Genomic DNA, 10,466 nt, shown 5'->3' on the forward strand with positions numbered 1-10,466 from the left:
TGGATTACACATATGTAATTATACATCTGTTATATGACGACCGGTCTGGCCTAGTGGGTAGTGACCCTGCCTGTGAAGCCGCGGTCCTGGGTTCGAATCCCAGTAAGGGCATTTATTTGTGTGATGAGCATGGAGGTGTTCATGAGTCATGGTTGTTTTCTATGTATTTAAGTATTTGTATATTATATATATCGTTGTCTGAGTACCCACAACACAAGCTTTCTTGAGCTTACCGTGGGGCTTAGTCAATTTGTGTAATAATGTCCTATAATATTTATTTATTTATTATTAAATAATTAATCATATAAATTGTCCGTTTTATACTGCAAACAGTGCAGACAGTTTTTAGTCGTAAATAGTTGGAAAAACGTTTGGCATCAGAATCTTACTACCTATAACTACACCTTATAAAACAAAGTCCCCACCGCGTCTGTCTGTGTGTAAATATTCTATTCAAAATCGCTGCCAACTTAGCGTGGTCTAACTCTACCTAGGCTCTCCGAAACATGTCGCGCGAGTGACTAAAATCATCATCTTTCTCGCGTTGTCCCGGCATTTTGCCACGGCTCATGGGAGCCTGGGGTCCGCTTGGCAACTAAACCCAGGAATCGGCACTAGTTTTTACGAAAGCGACTGCCATCTGACCTTCCAACCCGGATGGCAAACTAGGCCCTTATTGGGATTAGGTAAGCCGGTTTCGTCACGATGTTTTCCTTCACCGAAAAGCGACTGGTAAATATCAAATGATATTTCATGACTGATTTACGCGAGTTAAACCGTATAATTAGCATAGCGCCACTTGCACCATCCCGCTCCGGGGGTAACCGGTTAAACCTGGAGTTACCATGGTTACCAGTAGGTACAATTTGAACGGTTTAACCGGTTAACCCCGGAATAGTGAATGGTGCAAGTAGCCCTAAAAGTTACATTGCCAATTCTGATTAACAGCATAGAAAAAAAATACATAGATTGCTCACATCAGTTTTAGTACCAAAAAGACTATTAGCATCTAGCATCGAGTAGCGGAACTATCAGTACTGCTACTTGACAATAGATGTAGCACCGACCGGAAAGTCTTATCTCAACAGCATAAGACTGACACTGAAATTAATAGTCTAACTGATGTATGGAGTGAGCACTCTTGTCTTACTATATTTCTCTATGTTAACAGATGATGGCGACGAGACCGCAGGAAAGACCCGTTTTCCCGTCCTCCCCTCCCTGATCGCCCTGCAGCAGATGAGGAACCGGCTCGCCACCGCCCAGAGCGGCAGACGACTGATGCAGTGGAGCGCCTTGGCCACTGGAGCTGAGCTGAGAAGAATTGCTAAAGATCTAGGCTTGTGAGTATTGTACATAAATTATTAGAGTCTGAGCTAACAGGAAGAGTGATATAATGGTTTGGGACACTTTAGATTCCACTACTCTCCCCTTTCCGCATAAATTATAATGAGCAGACTGATGCAGTGGAGCGCCTTGGCCACCGGCCGCACCGGCGGCGCAGAGTTGAGAAGAATCGCTAAAGAGATTATCTAGGTTTGTGGAGATTATTAAGGTTTGTAATTATTAGAGTCTGAGTTGACAGAGAGAAGACCACGACTCTTCTCTTTCCGCATGAATTATAATGATTAGTTATGTAGAACAATCTTGCCCAGAGCGGTAGGAGACTGATGCATTGGAGCGCCTTGGCCACTGGCGCTGAGCTGAGAAGAATTGCTAAAGATCTAGGTTTGTGAGTATTGTACATAAATTATTAGAGTCTGAGCTAACAGGAAGAGTGATAGAATGGTTTGGAACCCTTTAGATTCCACTACCATGTTGAGAAGAGTCGCTAAAGAGATTATTAAGGCTTGTGATTATTAGAGTCTGAGTTGACAGAGAGAAGACCACGACTCTTCTCTTTCCGCATGAATTATAATGATTAGTTATGTAGAACAATCTTGCCCAGAGCGGTAGGAGACTGATGCATTGGAGCGCCTTGGCCACTGGAGCTGAGCTGAGAAGAATTGCTAAAGATCTAGGCTTGTGAGTATTGTACATAAATTATTAGAGTCTGAGCTAACAGGAAGAGTGATATAATGGTTTGGGACCCTTTAGATTCCACTACTCTCCCCTTTCCGCATAAATTATAATGAGCAGACTGATGCAGTGGAGCGCCTTGGCCACCGGCCGCACCGGCGGCGCAGAGTTGAGAAGAATCGCTAAAGAGATTATCTAGGTTTGTGGAGATTATTAAGGTTTGTAATTATTAGAGTCTGAGTTGACAGAGAGAAGACCACGACTCTTCTCTTTCCGCATAAATTATAATGATTAGTTATGTAGAACAATCTTGCCCAGAGCGGTAGGAGACTGATGCATTGGAGCGCCTTGGCCACTGGCGCTGAGCTGAGAAGAATTGCTAAAGATCTAGGCTTGTGAGTATTGTACATAAATTATTAGAGTCTGAGCTAACAGGAAGAGTGATAGAATGGTTTGGGACCCTTTAGATTCCACTACTCTCCCCTTTCCGCATAAATTATAATGAGCAGACTGATACAGTGGAGCGCCTTGGCCACCGGCCGCACCGGCGGCGCAGAGTTGAGAAGAGTCGCTAAAGAGATTATTAAGGCTTGTGATTATTAGAGTCTGAGTTGACAGAGAGAAGACCACGACTCTTCTCTTTCCGCATGAATTATAAATAAATAAATATAATAATAAATATTATAGGACATTATTACACAAATTGACTAAGCCCCACGGTAAGCTCAAGAAAGCTTGTGTTGTGGGTACTCAGACAACGATATATATAATATACAAATACTTAAATACATAGAAAACAACCATGACTCAGGAACAAATATCTGTGCTCATCACACAAATAAATGCCCTTACTGGGATTCGAACCCAGGACCGCGGCTTCACAGGCAGGGTCACTACCCACTAGGCCAGACCGGTCTTTTTTTTTTTATAAATAAATATTATAGGACATTATAATGATTAGTTATGTAGAACAATCTTGCCCAGAGCGGTAGGAGACTGATGCATTGGAGCGCCTTGGCCACTGGCGCTGAGCTGAGAAGAATTGCTAAAGATCTAGGTTTGTGAGTATTGTACATAAATTATTAGAGTCTGAGCTAACAGGAAGAGTGATAGAATGGTTTGGAACCCTTTAGATTCCACTACCATGTTGAGAAGAGTCGCTAAAGAGATTATTAAGGCTTGTGATTATTAGAGTCTGAGTTGACAGAGAGAAGACCACGACTCTTCTCTTTCCGCATGAATTATAATGATTAGTTATGTAGAACAATCTTGCCCAGAGCGGTAGGAGACTGATGCATTGGAGCGCCTTGGCCACTGGAGCTGAGCTGAGAAGAATTGCTAAAGATCTAGGCTTGTGAGTATTGTACATAAATTATTAGAGTCTGAGCTAACAGGAAGAGTGATATAATGGTTTGGGACACTTTAGATTCCACTACTCTCCCCTTTCCGCATAAATTATAATGAGCAGACTGATGCAGTGGAGCGCCTTGGCCACCGGCCGCACCGGCGGCGCAGAGTTGAGAAGAATCGCTAAAGAGATTATCTAGGTTTGTGGAGATTATTAAGGTTTGTAATTATTAGAGTCTGAGTTGACAGAGAGAAGACCACGACTCTTCTCTTTCCGCATAAATTATAATGATTAGTTATGTAGAACAATCTTGCCCAGAGCGGTAGGAGACTGATGCATTGGAGCGCCTTGGCCACTGGAGCTGAGCTGAGAAGAATTGCTAAAGATCTAGGCTTGTGAGTATTGTACATAAATTATTAGAGTCTGAGCTAACAGGAAGAGTGATAGAATGGTTTGGGACCCTTTAGATTCCACTACTCTCCCCTTTCCGCATAAATTATAATGAGCAGACTGATACAGTGGAGCGCCTTGGCCACCGGCCGCACCGGCGGCGCAGAGTTGAGAAAAATCGCTAAAGAGATTATTAAGGCTTGTGATTATTAGAGTCTGAGCTTACAGAGAGAAGACCACGACTCTTCTCTTTCCGCATAAATTATAATGATTAGTTATGTAGAACAATCTTGCCCAGAGCGGTAGGAGACTGATGCATTGGAGCGCCTTGGCCACTGGAGCTGAGCTGAGAAGAATTGCTAAAGATCTAGGCTTGTGAGTATTGTACATAAATTATTAGAGTCTGAGCTAACAGGAAGAGTGATAGAATGGTTTGGGACCCTTTAGATTCCACTACTCTCCCCTTTCCGCATAAATTATAATGAGCAGACTGATGCAGTGGAGCGCCTTGGCCACCGGCCGCACCGGCGGCGCAGAGTTGAGAAGAATCGCTAAAGAGATTATTAAGGCTTGTGATTATTAGAGTCTGAGTTGACAGAGAGAAGACCACGACTCTTCTCTTTCCGCATGAATTATAAATAAATAAATATAATAATAAATATTATAGGACATTATTACACAAATTGACTAAGCCCCACGGTAAGCTCAAGAAAGCTTGTGTTGTGGGTACTCAGACAACGATATATATAATATACAAATACTTAAATACATAGAAAACAACCATGACTCAGGAACAAATATCTGTGCTCATCACACAAATAAATGCCCTTACTGGGATTCGAACCCAGGACCGCGGCTTCACAGGCAGGGTCACTACCCACTAGGCCAGACCGGTCGTCTTTTTTTTTTTTATAAATAAATATTATAGGACATTATAATGATTAGTTATGTAGAACAATCTTGCCCAGAGCGGTAGGAGACTGATGCATTGGAGCGCCTTGGCCACCAACGCTGAGCTGAGGAGAATCGCTAAAGAGCTAGGCATGTGAGTATACTTGCTTGTGTCAGCGACAAGCTACGTGTAAATACATACATACATATAATCACGCCTATTTCCCGGCCCTGGCCTTTCTTCAGGATTTCCCCGATCTGATCAGAGAAAGGCCGCCGAGGTCTGCCCCTTCCAACTCCCTCTTCTACTTCTCCCTTTCCTGGCCTGGCGGGTAAACAATACATTGACTTAAAACTGTTCGGGAAACAATAGAGACCCACTCGGACCCCTAAAGTTCAGTAGTTTGGATACAGTTGAACCCGTTTATTTTGTTGCAGAGTGTACATGGCTTTCACCGAGGAGGTCCGAAACGCGTTCATAGTGCTCGCCAGATGTCGCTACTTCTACCCGAATCTCAACAAGATGGTGCTCGAGAATTTTCCGAAAAAAGTAGGTCTTCTTCCTTAAAAAAAACATTATTTTTAGAAAAAAAGTACAATTTACAATACCTAAAATTTGTAATCCCCGCTCCGGGTTTTTTCTGATGCAAAAGATGTCCGTCGCAATCCAATGCGGCAACGCAGCGAGCGTGATGGGCACCTTTGCGTCGGCAGCCCGGGACAAGTTTCAGTAGGTAGTGTTGTTTTACATATTTAGTCATGTGTATTTATATTTAATAAGTTTCAGCGGAAATTTTAAATTTCTACGGAATCATCTGTGGGCGAGTCCGACTCGCACCTGGCCGGTTTTTTTAAACGCTCTAGTATGCTTATTTGCCAGTACAGTCGCCATCAGATATATCGGAGCGGTGGAGGCACTCACAAATATCTGAACACGCCTCTATTCTCAAGCCGTTAGAGTGCGTGTTCAGATATTGTGAACACCTTGGCCGCTCCGATATCTGATGACTATAGATGTACTATAGAAAATACTACGCTAACATGTGACGTTATCTATGAAAAGAGACCTTATTGTCGATGGCGCTTACGCCATTATTAACGATGCTCCGATATAAATACAATGCCGCGCGACGCTGTGCGGCGTAAGCGCCATCGACAATAAGGTCTTTTCATAGATATTGCTCCACGTGTTTGCAGGCTTGCGTGACAGTCGGCAGGAATACCAAGAGCATAGCTGGCTGCAGGATAGCTACTTACGGGATTGAAGATGTAAGTTTAATGTTCTTATTGCTACCAAAGAGATAGAGTGAATAGAGAGCTGTCGTGGTAAATTATAGCTGGTCAACCAAATCTTGTCAGTAAAAAAAGGCGCGATATTCAAATTTCCTATGGGACGATATCCCTTCGCGCCTACATTTTTCAAATTTGCCGCCTTTTTCTACTGTCAAGATCTGGTTGACCAAGTATATGTAGCCCCCAGTACATTTACCGCCATCTTTTGACAAAAGATTAAAACTGTTAGAACGCCATTTGACTTTGACCCTTATTCGTTCACTGATATGTGTTGTGGCTCCTCTACACGATGGGCCAGCGCCGGCCACTCCAAGGGACGCATTTATGCGTTAGAGGGAGCTAGTGATATTCCTATCTCATTCTACCGCATGGCTGCGTCCCTTGGAGTGGCCGGCGCTGGCCCATCGTGTAGAGGAGTCATTAATGTGTTAAATATCAAAGTTAACGCCATCTACTCGGCCAAGGGTTATGGCGCCATCGCTCGAAAAGATTGCACCATACCGTTGGCCTAGTCTCGAGTAGATAGCGTTAATTTTGATATTTAACAAATTAACACATACCAGTGAAAGAATAAGGATCAAAGTCAAATGGCGTTTTAACAGTTTTAACCTTCTGTCGGAAGATGGCAGTGTTAATTTACTGTGGCTACAAAATTTACTTTGACAATCCGCCTCTATTTCAAATTCTCTTTGGTTTAAAGGTACGATAAGATAATGAAAAAAAGGGTTGTTGACACATGTTGAATTTTGTAGCGAAATCTAGTTAAATAGATAGAAAATGAGATAGATAATAGAAACAATATACATACACGCAATATTTCACCGACATAATCGCAATTTCCTGGTTTTCCAAACATCGATGCGGCTTCTAACGTTACATGGTGACGTCACGATGTATTTGCCATTTTGTTAGAAGCGTTTCGTCAGTACAGTCACAGGTCGGACACGCCATACATCAAAAATGGTTTGCGTTTATATGTGTGCGCGGCACGTCTGTACACGCGTCATTGTGTATTTGACGGACTTCTGGCATGCTCTCAGTTAGGGTTTGCACGACGGATCCGAAATGTATGGGAATATCCGCGGATCCGGATCCAGATCCGGATAATTTCATACATTTCGGATCCGGATTGCAAACCCTACTCTCAGTAGAGCGACTTACGCACAAATTCATGTCGCGGCCAGTCGCGGGGCGAGGGTAATCCGAGTATGATAATACTATTACTTATTCTGTGGTACAGTGGTGCGGGTGCCAGACTTTGACCATCATTTGTGACTTTTGTATTGCTTCCCATATGTATTGGGTCCCATACAGACATTTGATCCTAAAAACAAACCTGATCAACTGATACCATTCATAAACAAACGGTCTCTAAGAAAAACACATTTAACTGATTTGCAAGACTGAGTGATCCTATTTAAAATGCAGCCATACTCTAAGTGTGTTCCGCGGAACCCTAGGGTTCCGCGACACCCCTGCAGGGGTTCCGCAAGAATTTAGAACACTGCTTTAGTCGCCTCGAAAAATTTTACTATGCCGCCACCGTATTGTAGGGTTCCATCAAGTATTTCGCTTTCCAAAAGGGTTACATCAAAAAAAAATATTGAGAACCGCTGCTATAATGTGTACCGCGAACAAAGTTTTGTGGGGAAGAAATTGTCAAATACTCTATTTTGCAGAACTGCCCGGATTCCTACCCCCTCTTGGGCATAGACAAGGGCGGGGAGGTGATCGCTGAGGCCAAGAGGACCTGGCACGAACTCCTGCGCAAGATGATCTTCATCGAGCAGCTCAGGTCCAACTTCATGAGCTTGGACGAGTCCCATGATCAGACTAACAAGTAGGTATCCTTTTGAAATATCGGCCATTTTCTTTCAAATTGTACACTACTCTTTTTTTTCATATTGACATTCCATTTTTACGGTTCCGTACCTCAGGAGGAAAAAACGGACGCTTATATGATCACTCGTGCGTCTGTGTGTCTGTCCGACCATTACCCTCCTTTATCTACGAAATACTGGGTTTAAAATTTTGAAAAAAAAAACACAAAATATCGTATCAAGCGTGAGTCGCACTTAACCCTTAGAACGCGAGTCCGATTCGCACTTGGCCGGTTTTTCGATTCTTCCGGTGACGATACGATGACGGTATTTTTTCTCCCATTACGATCGAAAGAGCTTGTGATTCTTAGTAGCATAAAATTTCCCAAATTTTATAAAAAATGTAGTGTACAACTTTAACCCTTTCAACGCAAAGAAACGCCATTTGTCAAATCCTAGAATCTATGTGTGTAAACCACACGTAATAAATATTTTTGAATTATTTTTTAAATATGCACTTGCCAATATCTCTGGCATAATAATGGCTCCTCTACACGATGGGCCAGCGTCGGCCACTCCAAGGGACGCAGCCATGCGGTAGAATGAGATAGCAATATCACTTGCTCCCTCTAACACATAAATGCGTCCCTTGGAGTGGCCGGCGTTGGCCCATCGTGTAGAGGAGCCATAAGCTAGCATTGTAAGCTGGAAACGTTACTTACTTTGACAGGGGTCCCTTTGTTTCCCATAAAGTTAGTCCAGTTTCCGGTATATAGCTTACAATGCTAGCTTATTATGAAAGAGATATTGGCATATGCATAGATTCTTGGATTTGACAGATGGCGTTTCTTTTCGTTGAAAGGGTTAAGCCATTTTAGAAGTCTTAGAGACCTCCTGTGAGGACAGATTCCTCAATTTAGAGGTCTTAAAGACCTCCTACGAAAACCGACAACTTAGAGATCTGTTAAGCCTCTTTCGAGGACAGACTTCTTAATTAGAGGTTTTTGAGGCCTCCAACGAGGAATTTGGAGGTGTTAGAGGTCTCTTGACAGGAAAGCTGCCGGTGGATGCCTTCCGCCTACTTAAGAACTTATATATATATTTAGGGTTTGTTCTTAAGTTCTATACCTTCTATATTACCTCCTATGAAATCCAATGCCTTGAGAAAGTTTAGACTTTCAGACTTTACTTAATATATTACCAAATAAAAATAACAATTAGGCTGCCAATTAATGAAACTAAAATAAGCAATATTCATTTCTTTACAAATCTAATTCTATGCTCATACTTGAATAATTTGGTTAGTGTTTATTCAGAGGGACTAGCGCGAAAAAAGGAAATCGAAATTTCGTTATCTACCTCGGTTTTATTGCCTCCGCCTGCGAACGCAGGCCGGTAAGCCAATTTGATTACTGTGTGTCAACTCACTGACTTGTAAATTATTACCAAGAAGGACTGTCGCACTTGGCCGCGAACTTGTATCGCTTGTCAAAAACTAGGTAAACAGTTTGAATCTCACTTGTTCGGTCCGGTATTAACTGGCTTAAATCATTTAAGAACGACTGCATACCATCCAGCGGCGTATGGATTAGTCGAACGTTTCCATCGTCAGCTGAAGGCAGCGATAATGTGTCATGCAAACGATACTTGGACAGAATCTCTTCCAGTTGTACTGCTAGGCATTCGCAGTGCCTGGCAGGATGATTTAGCCGCGTCTACCACTGAACTCGTTTACGGGGAAGCGCTCAAACTCCCTGGGGACTTTTTCAACGAACATCCAGTTGACGGATTTGCTGATTATACAGATTTCTTGGCAAGGTTACGTTTACAATGTTTACATATTAGAAAACTGCAGGCGTCTGCCGTAGCCCGCCATGGTACTGCAAAAGTTTTCTACGGTCACACATGTATTTGTGAGGCAAGATCTGGTGCGCCCACTAGAGCCCCCTTACCTAGTTTTGGAAAGAAACGATAAATATTTTGTCATCGACATTTCAGGAAAGGCTGTTTCTGTTCCAATCGATAGAGTCAAACCCGCGTACATCTTGTCAGATGAACCAGGTAGTTCTAGTGTCTTTCCAATTCCCCGTGCTTCAACAGCACCCGCAATAGTTCCTCCTGCTCCTCCCGTCGCCGAACCTAGGAAGACCCGCTCTGGTCGTCAGGTTTGGTTCCCTTTACGTTATCGACCCTAAAGGTCTGGGGGAGGTTAATATGGCGAACCCCCTTGCTTAGCATACCTCCTCCTGCGAAGTGCAAGCACAGGCCGGTAAACTCACTGACTTGTAAATTATTCTTGTTTTGGTCAAAATAAAATGTAATTCGTTTTTAACTATCGGAGATTAATTATGTATCCTTCTCAAAAATAGTATAGTCTCACAAGATAAAATGATATACAGTAGAGTCCGGTTATAACGACGCCCAAGGGACCGCTGATATTACGTCGTACTAACCGGACGTCGTACAAAACGAACTGCCAATTTTAATATATTTTTTTAATCAACATAATTACGTCATTTTGTATTTATTAATACTTATGCGACAATCAAAGAAAAAGAAACATTTCCTTTAAAATATTTATTTACGTTAGTATTACAACACTTTGTCTAAAAATGGAGAGACTTGTGTGTTTAGAAGAAGCCACTTTTCAAGGTACGCGTAGTCGACTCACTCGTCATTCGCAAATTACTCGAATCCCGTAAAAT

This window comes from Cydia amplana, chromosome 24, assembly GCF_948474715.1.
Source record: "Cydia amplana chromosome 24, ilCydAmpl1.1, whole genome shotgun sequence".
Lineage (NCBI taxonomy): Eukaryota > Metazoa > Arthropoda > Insecta > Lepidoptera > Tortricidae > Cydia > Cydia amplana.